The 15,263-nt window shown below is 44.3% G+C and overlaps 1 protein-coding gene across 29 annotated transcripts in view; it reads left to right on the plus strand.

Annotated features, from left to right (window-relative positions):
* TCF4 (transcription factor 4) overlaps positions 1–15,263 on the plus strand; it is a 388,054-nt gene that overhangs the window by 297,967 nt on the left and 74,824 nt on the right. The window contains exon 1 of one of the 29 annotated variants that reach the window (XM_040264444.1): positions 605–806. The exons of the other annotated variants lie outside the window; for them this stretch is intronic. The gene's annotated coding sequence lies outside the window, so the exon portion shown is untranslated. Of the gene's footprint in view, positions 1–604; positions 807–15,263 lie in introns of those variants that run through there. 29 annotated transcript variants of the gene reach the window in all.

Below are 15,263 nucleotides of genomic sequence, written 5' to 3' on the forward strand. Positions count from 1 at the left end.
GATGTCCTTCCTGTCCTTCCTCTCTCCTGTGCTTCCTCTCTCCTGTCCCATCTTCAAGCTGTTTTCCTTCTTTTCTCTCTGTTCCACCTTCAGCAGTAATTCCACTTGTCCTTCCCAGGCACCTTCAGCCTCTGACTCTCCCTGTCCTCCTCCACTTCCCTGCCCTCACGGGACCCCATTCCATGGGCGCCCCTCCCTCTGCACAGCAGTCATCTAGGTGAAGTGCTCTGGTTAGCCTGCCTCTCCCGAGGACCTTCCGTGTCCTTTGGAAAATGTCACACTTTGAAAAATAGATACAGGAATGGACAGCTCCCCTACCCCAAACCAGGAACCCGCCCCCCCCAGCTTCTATTCTGGAAAGCAGGCTTCCAGAGCGAGCAGCCTGCTATATTCCCTGGAGGTGATAGGAACTGGGAGTGGCTGGGGGAGGCTGCTGAACGGGGTCCAGATGCAGCCCCAGCCGAGGGGAAGCCTGGCGCTTGGTCATCCGGGTGGCGGGCCCACCTCCCCTGCTCCATGCCCTCCCCCCAGCCTCACCCTGGGCCCTCCCACCCCGAGGCGAGCCCCAGGCCTCGCAGCAGATGTCTGCGGGCCCGACTCTCCTGTATCCAGCATGAAGCTCCCTCTCTCCCTCCCGTTAGGAGCCCTGTGCTGTGGTCCTGCTTGCTCCTTGTCTGTCAGATCCCACTTCTGATGCTGTCAGCCATGTCTGACCAATCAGCAGACACCACCACAGGATGAAATTTAAACAAGGCAGATGCTCAGATACAGGGTTATGTTGACGGGACCTCCAAGGGAAGGCAGAGGTAAGGTCAGAGTCCCCCCAGCGGGTCTCCCGAGCCTGCCTGATTGGACACTGCTGAGCCCCACTCTGCTGCTTTGGCGTGTGTGTCTCCCATTTGCTTTGCGCTGCTCCTTTCTCCCCCTGCCACTCACCAGAGCTTTCGTTTTCATCTGCGGCCCCCCGTTCCCTTCCTGCCCTTCATTGACTCGCTGCCTTTGCTCTTGGATCGGTGCTGAGTGGCGTCACGAATGATCCTGGGTTGCCTCTAGGCTGAGGGTCCTTGGTGAACACCACCGTGTTCAGGGTTTCCGTGGTCACACTTGTTGGAGGAGGAGAGGTCTGTTGAGAATCTGGGCAAACGGATGGGATTGGTCGGCCTGATGTATTTTCCCTCTGGGACAGTGGAATTTATCATTGGGCTACAACCAGGGTTTTCTTTCTTACCATGGAGATGCATGGAATTGTAAATGGAGTTTAAATCATCTTTGGGGTGGGGGGTGTTTTAATTAGAAAAGATAGAAATAGGTATGACCTAAATGAGGGTGAATCAGCCAGTTCTTGAGAATTGGGGGAATGAAAAAGAAAATTGGTAATTGCCCCCCGCCCTTTATGGTTGCCGTGGTTGGCTTACAAGGTGAGACTGCTCACAAAAGATGTAGGTTCTATCATCTTCCTCTTCTGTTTCAAAGCATTCAGTTGGTCCTTTTTATAACATAGAATGTTTACAGGGTTCTATGTCCCCTAGTCCCATCTGGAAAATATTTAAACTTCATAAGATCTATAAGACTAAAATATCACATATAATGGGATAGGCAGAAGGAAGGAAAATGAGACCCATTGCGTGTGTTTAGAGTAAGTTAGTTGTTTGTTCAGAAGCGGCTGCTAGGAGAATTGGAACAAATAGCTCGTGTGCAGTGACTGGTGGGGTCCAGGGCTGTACATTTCACCACAGAATGAGCCTCGGCTTGTAAAACTGACATTCTGTTGTGACTTCTAAATCCAAACAAATCTCTGCAAATTTCTGCCCGATCGAGTTAATAAGAAAATATATACATGCAGAGGCAAGAGCCCTACGCTACTTGCAGTTCTGTCAATGTCGGTGGAAATAAGAGACTTTTTTTGTACCTTCTGTATTACATTCAACCAGCAATTGCCAGGACCTCCAGCTCAGCAGGTTTTCTGGATTTCTTTTTTCCCCTCTTCGTTGAGAACAATGGGATGCAAAAAAAAAAAAAAGCTTCGGAAGAGGAGCTGGGCAGATTTCTTCTAATTGCCTGGTAATTGGGAAGTGGTTTTCCTTTCTCACTATCTTCCTTGCAGGATGAGAGCAAGGCAGATGTGGCGTCGTGGGAACAGCCTCCTCCAGGCCGGATGTGTGCTGGGACCGGGGAGGTGGGTCCCTGCTCGCAGGCCTGTGATCTGCCTCACACCTGTGCTCATTTCATCCCCCTGATCGATGACCTGGTATTAACCCGGAGCGATCTTTCACCTTGGCCTGTTCTCTAGGCCCAGCCCTGGCTGGCTGACCCGCGTTTCCCTGAGATTACAGGTGGTTACTGGAGGCGCCGTACACTTGTTTTTCGTGGTGCACAATGCACTTAGCAGCCCGGCAAGACCTGCAATTTCATCCCCCTCAAGGGGCCGAGCAGGGGTTGGGGAGGTGGGGGGGCGGGCAGCCAGAGAGGTTGCCGTTTGCATGTGCTCTTCTATTTCGTGGCTCATCTGGTATCAATTACCATTTGATGGCAACGCCAGGCCCGAGGCCCTTTGCATGTTTGTCCTGTGAGAAAGATCTGGAAGAACCGACATATGGTTTTGATCGCAGCAATTGCAGGTTGATAGAATGAATGCAGGGGTGAGGTGGGTGGGTTTCCCTTCCGGCCCTTTCCACTCTGGGTTGCTAATGTGCTTCGCTTGTGGAACTGGTCTTTTCATCATCCAGCCCCTCCCCACTTTCCCCTCTCTCTCCGCCCTCCCCACCTCCCTACCACTTTGCATTCCTGGCCCCTGCTGCCTCTGTACTTCCCCGTCCCCGCCAGAAACATGTGGCCCACATTAAGGACCTTCAATTAAAACAAACAACAACAACAAAAATTGTGTCCTGCCGCCTCCCCCCCAACACACACACACACACACACACACACTTCTGTTAAAATCTCAGAGCAGATCAGCCTGTGGAGGTAATCAGAATTCTACTAAAGTTCAAAACCAAAGGGGTGGTGGGGAGCGGGTTCCCTCCAGAAGTTGTGGACGTGTTTTCAAATGGCTGTTAGTTCAGGTCGTTAAACGCGGAAATGACGCTGAAAAATGGTCGTGATCGAGATGACTGCATGTGGGTATGTTTCATCGAGGACAGCTCTTTGAATCTGTCTTGAGCGTCTGTCACGTAGGGGCAGGAATTCTTTGAGGTTCTGTCTTCCTGTCCATCTGAGGCCATAAAATGGAAGAGCTCGTTGTGTAGGGTCTGGGTGAGCATGTCCGAAGGGAGAGGATGGGAGACCCACCTCTCAACAGGCAGTGACTTCTCTCTCACTGAGTGTGCAGCGGTGGGGGGTACCCAGGCAGAGGTTCCTCATTACCGCTGCTCAGCAGGGGTTGCGTCTGTGAGTTTTCCAAAGGAAGGTCTAGTATTGGGAAACAGAGAGGCAAAGAGGGGGAAAGAACATTAGAGACACTTTTAATGCTACCCATGAAAATGTTTGCTTTCCAAGTAACATTTTTCTATAATGCTCTCAAATTCACATGTCTTGTAATCTGTTCTGCAGATGGGTAGTCCATGAGGCTGTGTCTTTTTCACTCCAGTTATTGCATGTCGAAATATTACTCACAGTTAGGACTTTATATAGTTTAAGAAGAGAATGTGGTATCTCATGAGTGCTTGCAGTAATGTCTTCCGTTTGTTAAACTGAAAACCAACACAGGACCGGTCAGATCAAAACATGTCCTCCCCAAAAGGTTTTAAAATGTAAGATGAGTTGTTTGTTCTGACGGCTGGCTATTGAAACCTAATTATAGTACTTGACTTCTTCATATTTATTTCTGCATGACAGTTGATCTCCTTGGAAAGGTAGTAAAAAGTAAAAATTTAAATTTGTTGATTTAAATTGTGGGGAGATGTCTGTATGATACACCGTGTAGAGAAAACGGACCATATTTTTTACAGTGATATTGACTATTTCTTAAGATATATGCCTGAGGCTGCTTTTTTCCCCCTTTACCCAAACTTTCTCCCTATAGTATACAAATTGACTTGCTAAAGGATTCTAGTTTATTTTTATGGCCTTGATAATGATTATATTTTGTTACTTGCAAATCTTTCTAGAGTTTAATAAAATTTTGTCCTCTGAGCGATGTTTGAATTCATAGCAACTAGTGGTTAATTGATTTGCTCTCATCCCATGTTTTAGTAGTAGGTATTTAGTTACTTGATTGATATTTACTGGACACAGAGTATAACCTTAAATCCCCATTCAGCTTGACAGCTTAAGACTTAGCATTTCTGCTTGCTGCTCATGGATGTGTTGAGAAGTCCATTTTGGTGATTTTTTTTTTTTAATTTGCTTTCCTGAAATATGTAGACTTGGGGACTCATAGCAAAATAATGTAGTGTATAGGCTGTGAGCCTGTCTTAGGACATATCGGGTCACTTAGCAGCAGCTGTGCTGGAGAGAGATTTGATGTGAGAAGACTTTTGAATCTTCCAGCCCTAACACCATTCTGGTTTTGAAATGGGAAAATGGAAAAGAGTTTTGAGGAAGAGAGATATCTCAGTTTTGAAAGGTGGTGTAGGTAAAAATCTTCAGCCCTAGCTCAGACAAACCAACATTTCTAATCTATTCCCCAAAGAGAGGACAAAAAGTCCGATGGGAAATCCGGGTTTATATTTTAGAGACACACTGCAGAGGCATGTGATAGTGTTAGAGGCCAGCTATATGCTTCTTGCCCAGCATCAGTTTGGTTTGGAGACTGAAATTTAGGCATATTTGCAGAGATGGCAGTCTTATATATATAAAACTTCTTTTTTTTTTTTTAAAGATTCCCTGCTATTAAAATCTGATTCAACCTTCTATAGTATCTTTTAAAATGACTGAGTTATGTAGACACAATAATGCTAAAAGATAAAAGCCTTCCTACCTGTGCTTAATACATGATATCTTAATATTTATTAAGAAAAAACCCCTGCTCTTTCAAAAGTCTGAATATAGAGATCCTCGAATTAACTCACTCCGTAGAAGTCCTAAAAATTACTAGTATTCTCCTTTTTTTAAGTTTGCAGTTTACTTACAAAGGGAGAAATATTTATAAAATTACATTGCAGTGCTTTTTAAATATATGCAAACAATTCTCAGATCACGATTGAATCAGAGTTACTTTTATAAATTGAGAAAAGAGAGTGCCTGTGATATCCCTAGTGGGGTGAAAGCTGGTACTCATTTTCTGAGTATTCTCCTGGAAAGGAGATTACGACGTGTCTCTCTCTAGATGCTAATGCGTCCTACCACCTCCCATCCCCCACCCCCACCCCAGATACCTTGTTGCAGAAGGCATTCACTTAGTCTTTGAAGAGCTCCTCGCCTCTATTTAGGATCTGTTCTTGTTCATTCATTGCAAACACGCACTTTTATGTCCACAAGGAAGACATTAGTACCATCAAAAAGGGCGATGTCAGTTAGGACCTGGAAAATACAGAGTCGGCAGATTGTAAGAATTGTCCTCAGACTTGACGCCATCTACCTTTTGAACAAAATCTGAATCTTTGAGGTTCAAAATATTGGGGCTCTGATGAGCTTTTTTTTCTATTTGCAAATCATAGTTCCTGATCCTAAGGAGGAAAAAAAAAAAAAAAAAACCTCAAAGGCAAAGCTCAACAGGCTTCCTGGACATCAAATAGTTCATACAAAACAACATTCTGATGACTTGCATGTAAATAAATCAGAAACATATGAATTAAACTGCTCTCAGAGTACATATGGGTTGAGAAATAGAAGTGCTGAGAAAATGTGTTTCGGGTTTTGCTGAGCCCATGACATTTGAAAAAATAGTATGAGACACTGAACAAACACAGCAGGGCTCGGCTTCCCCGCTCCTAATGCCAGTCTCCCAGTTCAGTGGCAGATCAGTTTACCACGTGCCTCAATGTCAGCCACCTTTGGTGTGCTCCTTCACACTCAATTACTTGCAGTTAAAAAAAAAAATTTTTTTTTTTTTTCAATGAGAAGCTCGAAAATAGCGTCACATTTCAAGGAAATGCAAATCTTAGCATTTTTCTGACCCGGTTGGTTCACGTCAAGCTATTTTAGAAAATACCGCAGATCACCTTAGGAACAGTCATACTGGGACGGCCCTCTCTGGTGTGACTGGATAGGAACCGACGAAGAGCGTCGTTATGAAGAAACTGGTCCAGAAATGGATGCTGCCTGTTAGAGCGCTGAACCACCGCAGGTAGAACCTCGTGAAGGAAAGCAGTTGCTCCCTCGCTGTGGTTTGAGGATGGAAACCCCAGCAGCACCGCCGTACACCACCAGGCTCAGGCATGGCCTGCTCTCCCGGTCTCCCTCACGGCCGAGGCCTGTGGCCTTGCAGGCAGTGGAACTCTGCTTTCTCTTTCCCACACTGCCCTCGAGATGGCACGTGTTCGGGACTCGGTCAGTCCTGGGACAGGTGCAGAGTCCTGAGAGCCCCCATGTCCCCTCTCCATGAGATCACGTCCCTTGGCACCTGGTTTGAAGTCCTGGAGTAGAGCACATGGGAGTTTAGGGGACAGAGAGAGTCAGAGCCTTCCGGCTTCCCCAGAGTCAGTCGTTGACAAGCACTTGGATGGAGTCCTCTTCCTTGTACCAGCACCGTCACCTGACGTTATCAGTTTGAAATTATAGCGAGGTGGCAGATTTCATCTTCCCTACGTAGGAAAGCATTATTCTGGTTGTTGAGAAAGCAGTTTAATGTTCCTTTCCTGGCTCCTTCGCTCAAATGGTGGTAAGAAGCTTGGATGCTTACTTCTGAGTCAGGTGCTGGATTATGGCTCTGAGCAAGACACATGCGGGGCAGACAGAACTGACAGCTGCACTTGGTCTGATGATGCATTGAGGGGGGAATACCTGCCTGCAAAAGGTAGACACGAGGTGGGTGTCTGTCCCACATTCGGCCTGGAGGAAGTGAGGTCCACCAGTGAATGGGAATTCAGCAGGCAAGATGCAAGGGGAACACATACTGTGATCCAAAAGTAGTGCAGGGTGTCTGGGGTCATAGTATGAGATGATGATGATGAGAGACGGGGCCGAAGAGATGAACAGCGAGTAGATCATAAACCGCCTTGTGCACCCCATTAAGGAGTTTCGCTCTTATCATGAGGTAATGAGGACCCCTTCACATGAGTATGCCCAAGATGTAACTGAATTTACAAGTGCAGAGGGACTGGAGGAAGACCAGGAAGACACACCATGGAAGCCAAGGAGAGCAGATTTGACTGGAAGGAAGAAATTGTCAACAGTGTCACGTTACCGAGAGTGAAAGTAACATTTGGCTGCAGCATCCAGGTGTTTTTGAGCCGTTTCGTTGGAGTAGTGGGTACGGAAAGAAGAGAGATGGATGGGGAAAGGGCTGGGCAAGACGCTCTTCCCCCATCATTGTCGTCACCATGCTCATCATTGATGGAAAATGCGCATCTTCCAGACAGAAGAGACTGGTGGAAAGAAGGAGCCACATCCATCCCGGGGGTTGGAACATATTTGGGAAAATAGACCATAAATATAAAACATAACATAGCAAGACAAGTTAGAAAACATGTAAAGGGTAAAATGAGCGGTAGGGACCAATCAAATGAAGGAGGATCTGGAAAGACCCATGAAAACATAGGAGGAATTAGATGAAAGGAGAGAGTTATTTAAGGGGCTTGTGTTCTGTGTTACGTCTCCTTATCCCAGTTCAACTTGGCTCTGAGTTCCCATTGGATGGAAATAGTAGAAAATACCATCAAGGCTGATGCGTGGTCCTAACCTGCCTTGACTTCTATTTGAATTTCTCAATCTTCTGGGGGAAATGAAAGTCATAGACTGACTCTTGTTTGTCGTAGCTTCATGCAATCTTAATTTTTAAAATCTGGACCCAGAAACGAAGGAAGCGATAACACAAATATTGCATTTCAGAGAAACCCATACATTCTACATGGATGAGTTCCTTGAGAAATTTTGCACATTCAGGGCTGGACATCTGTGACTCTGAACCATAGTATCTTTCACATCTGTGTAATCTCCACATGACATCTTCCTGGTGTGAGGCCAGAGATTCACCCCCATTGCGCCATACCTTAAAGAAGCCATTCATGATTCAGAGAACAGATTTTTTCCAACAGATACCTGAGATATACTTATGTAAGGCACGTCCGCGCTAAAAATCTGCTGTGTGAGCTTTGTAAGTGAAGGAAAGAACTGGTCCTCTTTTACTTTGACTGTTGCCCTTGTTTGTATAATAAATATTAATTGGACACCTGCTGTAGGCAAGTCATTGCATCAAATGTCCTCTGTGTCACACCCTTTGTCCCTAAGGAACCCACAGTATTTTATGGGAGAGAAGACCTGTATAATTGATGAAAATTACAAATTTCTAAAAAATAAAGTGCTGGGAGAGTTTAGAAGATGAAATATATTTGATTAAAACTTGCTGAGTTCATTCTTTCCCCAAAAGTTTCTTGGTCCATACTCCTGTTGATAAGATATCACTGGTACACATTGCTATTTGTAGGGTTTTTTTAGAGAAAGAGCTGAATAGGTTATCCACACATCAAAAAGTTTTCCATTAACGAAAACAATCTCACCACTGTCAAAAAATATTTTAAGCATCACTAGGGTACCAGAACGCCCCTGGCTCAGACGGTAAAAGCATCTGCCTGCAATGCTGGGGACCCAGGTTGGATCCCTGGGTCAGGAAGATCCCCTGGAGAAGGAAATGGCACCCCACTCCAGGACTCTTGCCTGAAAAATCCCATGGACAGAGATACCTGGTAGGCTACAGTCTGTGGGGTCACAAAGAGTCGGACACGACCGAGTGACTTCACTTTCACTTTCAGGGTACCAGAAGGATTCGCCAGTGGCTCAGTGGTAAAGAATCCACTTGCAATACAGGAGAGTGGGTTCAATCCCTGGGTTGGGAAGAGCCCCTGGAGAAGGAAATGGCAACCCACTCCAGTATTCTTGCCTGGGAAATGCCGTGGACAGAGGAGCCTGGTGGGCTCCAGTCCATGGGGTCACAAAAGAGTCGGACACAAAGTAGTGACTAAAGAGCAGCAAGGGTGCTGAGGATGCCATACAAACTGGACCCCTGAGGTCCCTCCTTTTTCAAGGTGTTTTCTCAGTGCATGATCTGGTTTTATTTGTACCACAACTCTATGTAGCAGCAGATGTCATGGTATGTATTTTCGAAATAATTATTACAAGATTGAGACATAGAGGTCCAATGATTCACAGAGTGTCCATGACCCACCAGTGGTCAGTTGATGAGTGAGAGAATCAAAACTGGAAAGACTGCTTCCTGCTCCCTAGAACACATTGGAGACCCTTATCTTCAGCTGGTGAGCCCACGTAAGATGTTTTGGTAGAGGGAGAATCGTTAAGTTCATTACCTTGATAGAATGAAGAATGTTGAATTTGCTAACGAAGAAATTATGAGTGACTTTGGTAAGAGAGCAGTTTTAATAACGGCTACGTTATTTACCTACATTTTCCAACTGATGTCTGATGTCAAGATTTACTGCTGAAGAAATATGGCCGATCATTGGTCCTCTCTTCTGCTGGAGTACCACCTCCCTGCAGATGATTCCGGGCTTCCCAAGTGATGCTAGTAGTAAAGAACCCGCCTGCCAATGCAGGAGACAAGAGACATGCGTTGAATCCCTGGGTCGGGAAGATCCCCTGGAGGAATAAATGGCAACCCGCTCCAGTACTCTTGCCTGGAGAATCCCATGGACAAGAGGAGCCTGGAGGGTTACAGTCCACAGGGTCGCAAAGAGTTGGGCGCGACTGAAGCAACTTAGCACACACACACAGATGAATCCTGACTGATGTCTTTTTGTGAAGGACGCATAAGTTATAGGCCTGCTGCAGTGATTTGTTTTGTTTTGTTTTGTTTTAATTGAAATGAAATTTACATAATGTAAAATTGACCATTTTACAGTGGGTGGTTCATTGGTATTTGGTGTAGTCAGAATATTGAACAACCACTGTGTCTGTCTAGTGGCCGACCATTTTCATCACCCCTCAAAGAAACCCCCTGCCCATTAAGTAGTTCCTTCCTATCCACCTGCTGCTGTGTTTTATAAACGTTAATCTCATACACAAACTCGTATACACATACGTACGTACATACATACTGTACACATCCATCTGTCTACCTACCTGCCTACCTAGAGACAGGAAAGTTCTTGACAGGGTATCTTATATGTCCTGATTATGTAAGCAAAGAACTATATATTTAATGGATATTTCTCCACTGGGAAAAGGAAACATCCCTTGCTTCTTTTTAACCTTTCTGTATAGTTCTTTTAAGTTCTCACCAGTTAGTAATTTATCAAGGGGAAAAAAAAAGACAGGAATCAATTTTAAGCCTTTTATTATGTAAAACTGCTGTGTTCCTCTTATGAGAGAAGCATTTTCTCATCACTTTTTTCATCATTGAGAATTTTAAACTGCTTTCCTTATCTTAATAGTGAGCAATCATCTGGATTTTACATTTCTGTTTTGAAGATTCAAACTGATTGAACAAAGTAATTTAGTTATCAAAGGAAAGGTTATTTATTCCTTGGAAAGGAATCAAAGGGGCATTCTTACTGTAATTTTTATTGTTAAAGAAATGACTGTTGTTTATATTTATTTATACCTTCATTATTCCAGATAAATATTTGAAGCAGCCAGTAGCTGATCTTTAAACTGGTGTCTTTAAGACTGAGAAAAACTAGATCACTTTAAAAAGTGTCTGGAATTTAAATATTAGAGAAAGCCAACTGAATTGTCTTTTAAATGTGCTTAAAGATATTAACTATTTATTGTTGGTCACTTGATCTTCTGTTACCCAGTCTTTAAGGTTGGTTGGCTTGTTTTTTTTTTTAAATAACCCTATCCTAATGGGATAATTTCCTTTTTGTTTCTTTTGCATAAGCATTTTGTGTTAAACTAAACTCACTTTCATACATTTTCTAGTTGATTGCTATATGTCTGAAATCTCCCAGTCAGCTTCTAATGAAAATTCTGACCTCCTATTTTATTTATTTATTATTTATATGTACCAAAGTATCGAGAAGCTCTGCTGTGAGTTAGGTCAGTGAAATATTGCTGATTGATTTTACCTGAACGTTCGCCTGGGGTATGGGGAAGGGCAGGAATCTGAAGGAATAATATAGAGAAGTGGCTGATTGGACGGAGAGGTTGACAATTTGCATACTTTTTTTTGCTCATTTCAATCTGTGCCACAGAGTCATACATTTGTTAATTATTTCATGCTTTTGTTTTTAGTTGAAAGTACTTAGGCCCATATGTTTTGACAGGAAAAAAAGATCATTCGTCCTTTTTTCAGCTTTGTGAAAGGGAGGATGGGGTGATAGTTTTACAGTGTACCGTTCCGATGATTCCTGTTCAGAACTTCACCAGATTCGAAACTCACTGTTCATTAACAGTTCTCTTGGTAAGCAGAAGATGAAGGCATCTGTTGGAAGCACCAGCATTAAGTATGCTGTTTTAAAGCCCAGTCTAGATTTTGTCTTTAACTCTACTCAACATCAGTAGATATCTACCAGTATGAAAAATTCATCTCCACATTCTTTAGACCATCGGAGGTTTGGAAGGATATTCTTTTTTTTTACTGGAGGATAATTGCTTTACAATATTTTGTTGGCTTCCGCCGTACATCAGCATGAAGCAGCCACAGGTATACATATGTCTCCTCCCTCCTGAATCCCCCTCCCCTCTCCCACCCCATCCCACCCCTCCAGGTTGGAAGGATATTCTGATGAAGTACTAACAACTCTGACCTGGGATTTGCAGTGAAAAACCTAGGTTAAACAAGAGTCCTACTGTATTGCACAGGGAACTATAGTTAATATACTGTGATAAACCATAATGGAAAAGAATATGAAAAAGAACATGCTGCAGTCTGTGGGGTCTGACTAAGTGACTGAACTGAACTGATACATATAAATGAAACTGAATCACTTTGCTGTACGGCAGAAATTTACATTGTAAATCAACTCTACTTCAGTAAAATTTTTTCTTTTAATTTCAAGAGTTAGTGTATGAACAGCAACAACAGAAAGATCTTTTTCTGCCTTCCTTGAGTCATGTGATTTCTGGAAAGGGAAGCCGCCCTCCCAGCTTCTGTCTCCTAACGTAAAAAGGGACTGAGATGGTTGACCACTTGGACAGATAATCTATCTCAAAGTGATTATTAAATAATGCAATGGATGCAGCAAATCTTTGTAATTTAAAATACCTTGAAAATACCAACTTTTTCTGATGATTAAGCATAGAATTTCACCAAGTTTCCTTTCATACAATTAAGTTCAAGGTCAGAGAAGTTTTTGTGAATCATGTTTTTTTTGAAATTTCATCTTGTTGGAATATCTGCTGAAATCTTGGCTTCACCATCTTTTCCTTCTTGTTTGGGTCTCTGCTCTTGAAAGTGTGTCCTTCTGCTTTTGTGTGGCACAGCTTTCTTCCTAGTCCCTCTTGATGCTGGGAGGGCATGTATACTTAGGAATGATGGCCCTTGGGCCCTCTGAGCTGTACAAACACAGCCCTAAAGATACTGGGATTGGAGGAAGAGGAATGGCACATTTATTGCCATTGAGTGCTCTTTTAATTTGCCGTTTACAGTGACCTTTACTGTGTAAGGGCAGACTGTAAAGTCAGCGTTTTTCTCGGGCGCTGCTTTTCCTTCCTGGAGAGCCCTCTCTGTTCCCGCATCCCCTTTCCACTCTCCTCTCTTAAAACCTGATTGTTGGGAAAGGATTAGAGGCCTCATCACATCAAAGGGAAATACGCTTCGGTTGATGAGCCGTGTGCTCAGTCGTGTCTGACTCCTCGCGACCCCATGGATGTAGCCCGCCAGGCTCCTCCATCCACGGGACTCTCCAGGCAAGAAGACTGGAGTGGGTTGCCATGCTCTCCTCCAGGGGATCTTCCTGACCCAGGGATCAAACGCGGGTCTCCTGTATCTCCTGCATTGCAGGCGGATTCTTTATTGCTAAGCCATACACCATCTCCATGAGGGAAGCCCTGTAATAACTGCTAACAGACTATAAAAACATTTCCCACGATGGGGGATGATTGGAGGTGTGTTGAAAAGTGGATTTGTGACATGGAATTATTTCTGGGAGAGTAGACTTGTATCTCTTATAGCATTGTGCATTGACTAAAGCCCATTGCAGTGGTATTAATTTGTTTACGCCAATAGTGACCAGACTTACTTGAGCCTAGATTCCTTTTTTTAAAACACACTTGTTAACATCCATTGAAGGATGTGAGCTCTCAGCTTCAGGCATCAACCTATGGCCTTAGGTTCAAAGGGAGAAGGATGGGAAATGGACCTCTTAGAACCCTTGCTGCTGCTGCTGCTGCTGCTGCTAAGTCACGTCAGTCGTGTCTGATTCTATGCGACCCCATAGATGGAAGCCCACCAGGCTCCTCTGTCCCTGGGATTCTCCAGGCAAGAACACTGGAGTGGGTTGCCATTCCCTTCTCCAATGCATGAAAGAGAAAAGTGAAAGTGAAGTTGCTCAGTCGTGTCCGACTCTTAACGACCCCGTGGACTGTAGCCTACCAGGCTCCTCCACCCGTGGGATTTCCCAGGCAAAAGTACTGGAGGGGAGTGCCTTAAATATGGATTATTACAGGTGATTGCCTCCATTTTCAGAAGTCAGCTCAGCTCTAAAACACACTGAGAAGTGAAATGTACTATTTTGGCAGAACCGGTGAATGTTTATCTTTCTCTGCATTATGATATAATTCTTAGTTTGACTTGTATCTTGTGTGTGATGCATTCATTCATTCCTGTGGGCATTTAGTAACTACTGGGGCCTGTTCTGTGCCCGGTACCACACACATACACACACACACTAACACACTTACACACACACACACCCCTGCACATTTTCTTCATAATCCTTTTTTTTACCTGGAGAATAACTGCTCTATGGTATTGTGTAGGCCTCTGCCATGCACCAGCACGAATCAACCACAGGCTGCCGTCCGTGTGTCCGCTCCTTCCTGAAAGCCCTCCCATCCCACCCTGTCCCCTAGGCTGTTCCCGAGCACTGGGTTGAGCGCCCTGTGTCCCACCACTTGCTATCTGTTTTACGTATGGTAACACATGTTTCCATGCTGCTCTCTCAATTTGTCCCATCCTCTCCTTCCCCTCCTGTGTCTGTAAGTCTGTTCTCTATGTCTGCATCTCCACAGATGCCCTGAAAATAGGTTCAGCAGTACCATCTTTCTAGATTCCATACACATGCGTTAATATACAGTATTTGTCTTTCTGACTGATGTCACTCTCCTAATACTTTTTAAACTTCACCGTTTCTGTGATGGACTGTCCTCAGCAGGCCTTCCTGGCCTTCCATGTGGAAGAAACAGCAATAATCAACTTTGGAATAAACGCTAAAATTAATTTCCCTCTTTATTGTGGAATTGTATAATGTGTTTTCATCCTGAAAACACACCATCCTCATTCAGTTGATGAAATCGTATCATCAGAGGTCACAAAGCTATTTATTGGCAGATGTAACCAACACTATTTTGATGTTGCAACACCTCCTCAGGACTCTGTGTTGGTGTTAGTCACTCAGTCATGTCCGACTCTTGTGACCCCATGGACTGCAGCCCGCCAGGCTCCTCTGTCCATAGGATTCTCCAGGCAAGTACACTGGAGTGGGTTGCCATTGCCTTCTCCAGGGGAGCTTCCTGACCCAGGGATCAAACCCAGGTCTCCTGCATTGCAGGCAGATTCTTTACCAGCTGAGCTACTAGGGGACACATGACCCTGTAGTTGTCATCTTAAAAAAAAAAAAAAGCAAATAGCTGGTAGCAAAAGAGGAAAATATAATATTGAGATGAGAGCTGATCCATTAGAAAAAATTGATAGTCATAAATTTGATGTGACAGCTGAAGAAAGAGAGAAAATAAATTAGCTGAATATGCTTATGATTGAAATCATCTGCTATGATTTTTAGATTACTACAAATAATAATCATAATAATAACGGGCTTCCCTCATAGGTCACTTGGTAAAGAATCGACCTGCAATGCAGGAGACCCTGGTACAATTCCTGGGTCGGGAAGATCCGCTGGAGAATGGAGAAGGGATAGGCTATCCACTCCAGTATTTTGGGGTTTCCCTCACGGCTCAGCTGGAGAAGGCGATGGCAGCCCACTCCAGTGTTCTTGCCTGGAGAATCCCAGGGACGGGGGAGCCTGGTGGGCTGCCATCTCTGGGGTCGC

This window comes from Oryx dammah, unplaced genomic scaffold (genome assembly GCF_014754425.2).
Source record: "Oryx dammah isolate SB20612 unplaced genomic scaffold, SCBI_Odam_1.1 HiC_scaffold_22, whole genome shotgun sequence".
NCBI classification, from domain to species: domain Eukaryota; kingdom Metazoa; phylum Chordata; class Mammalia; order Artiodactyla; family Bovidae; genus Oryx; species Oryx dammah.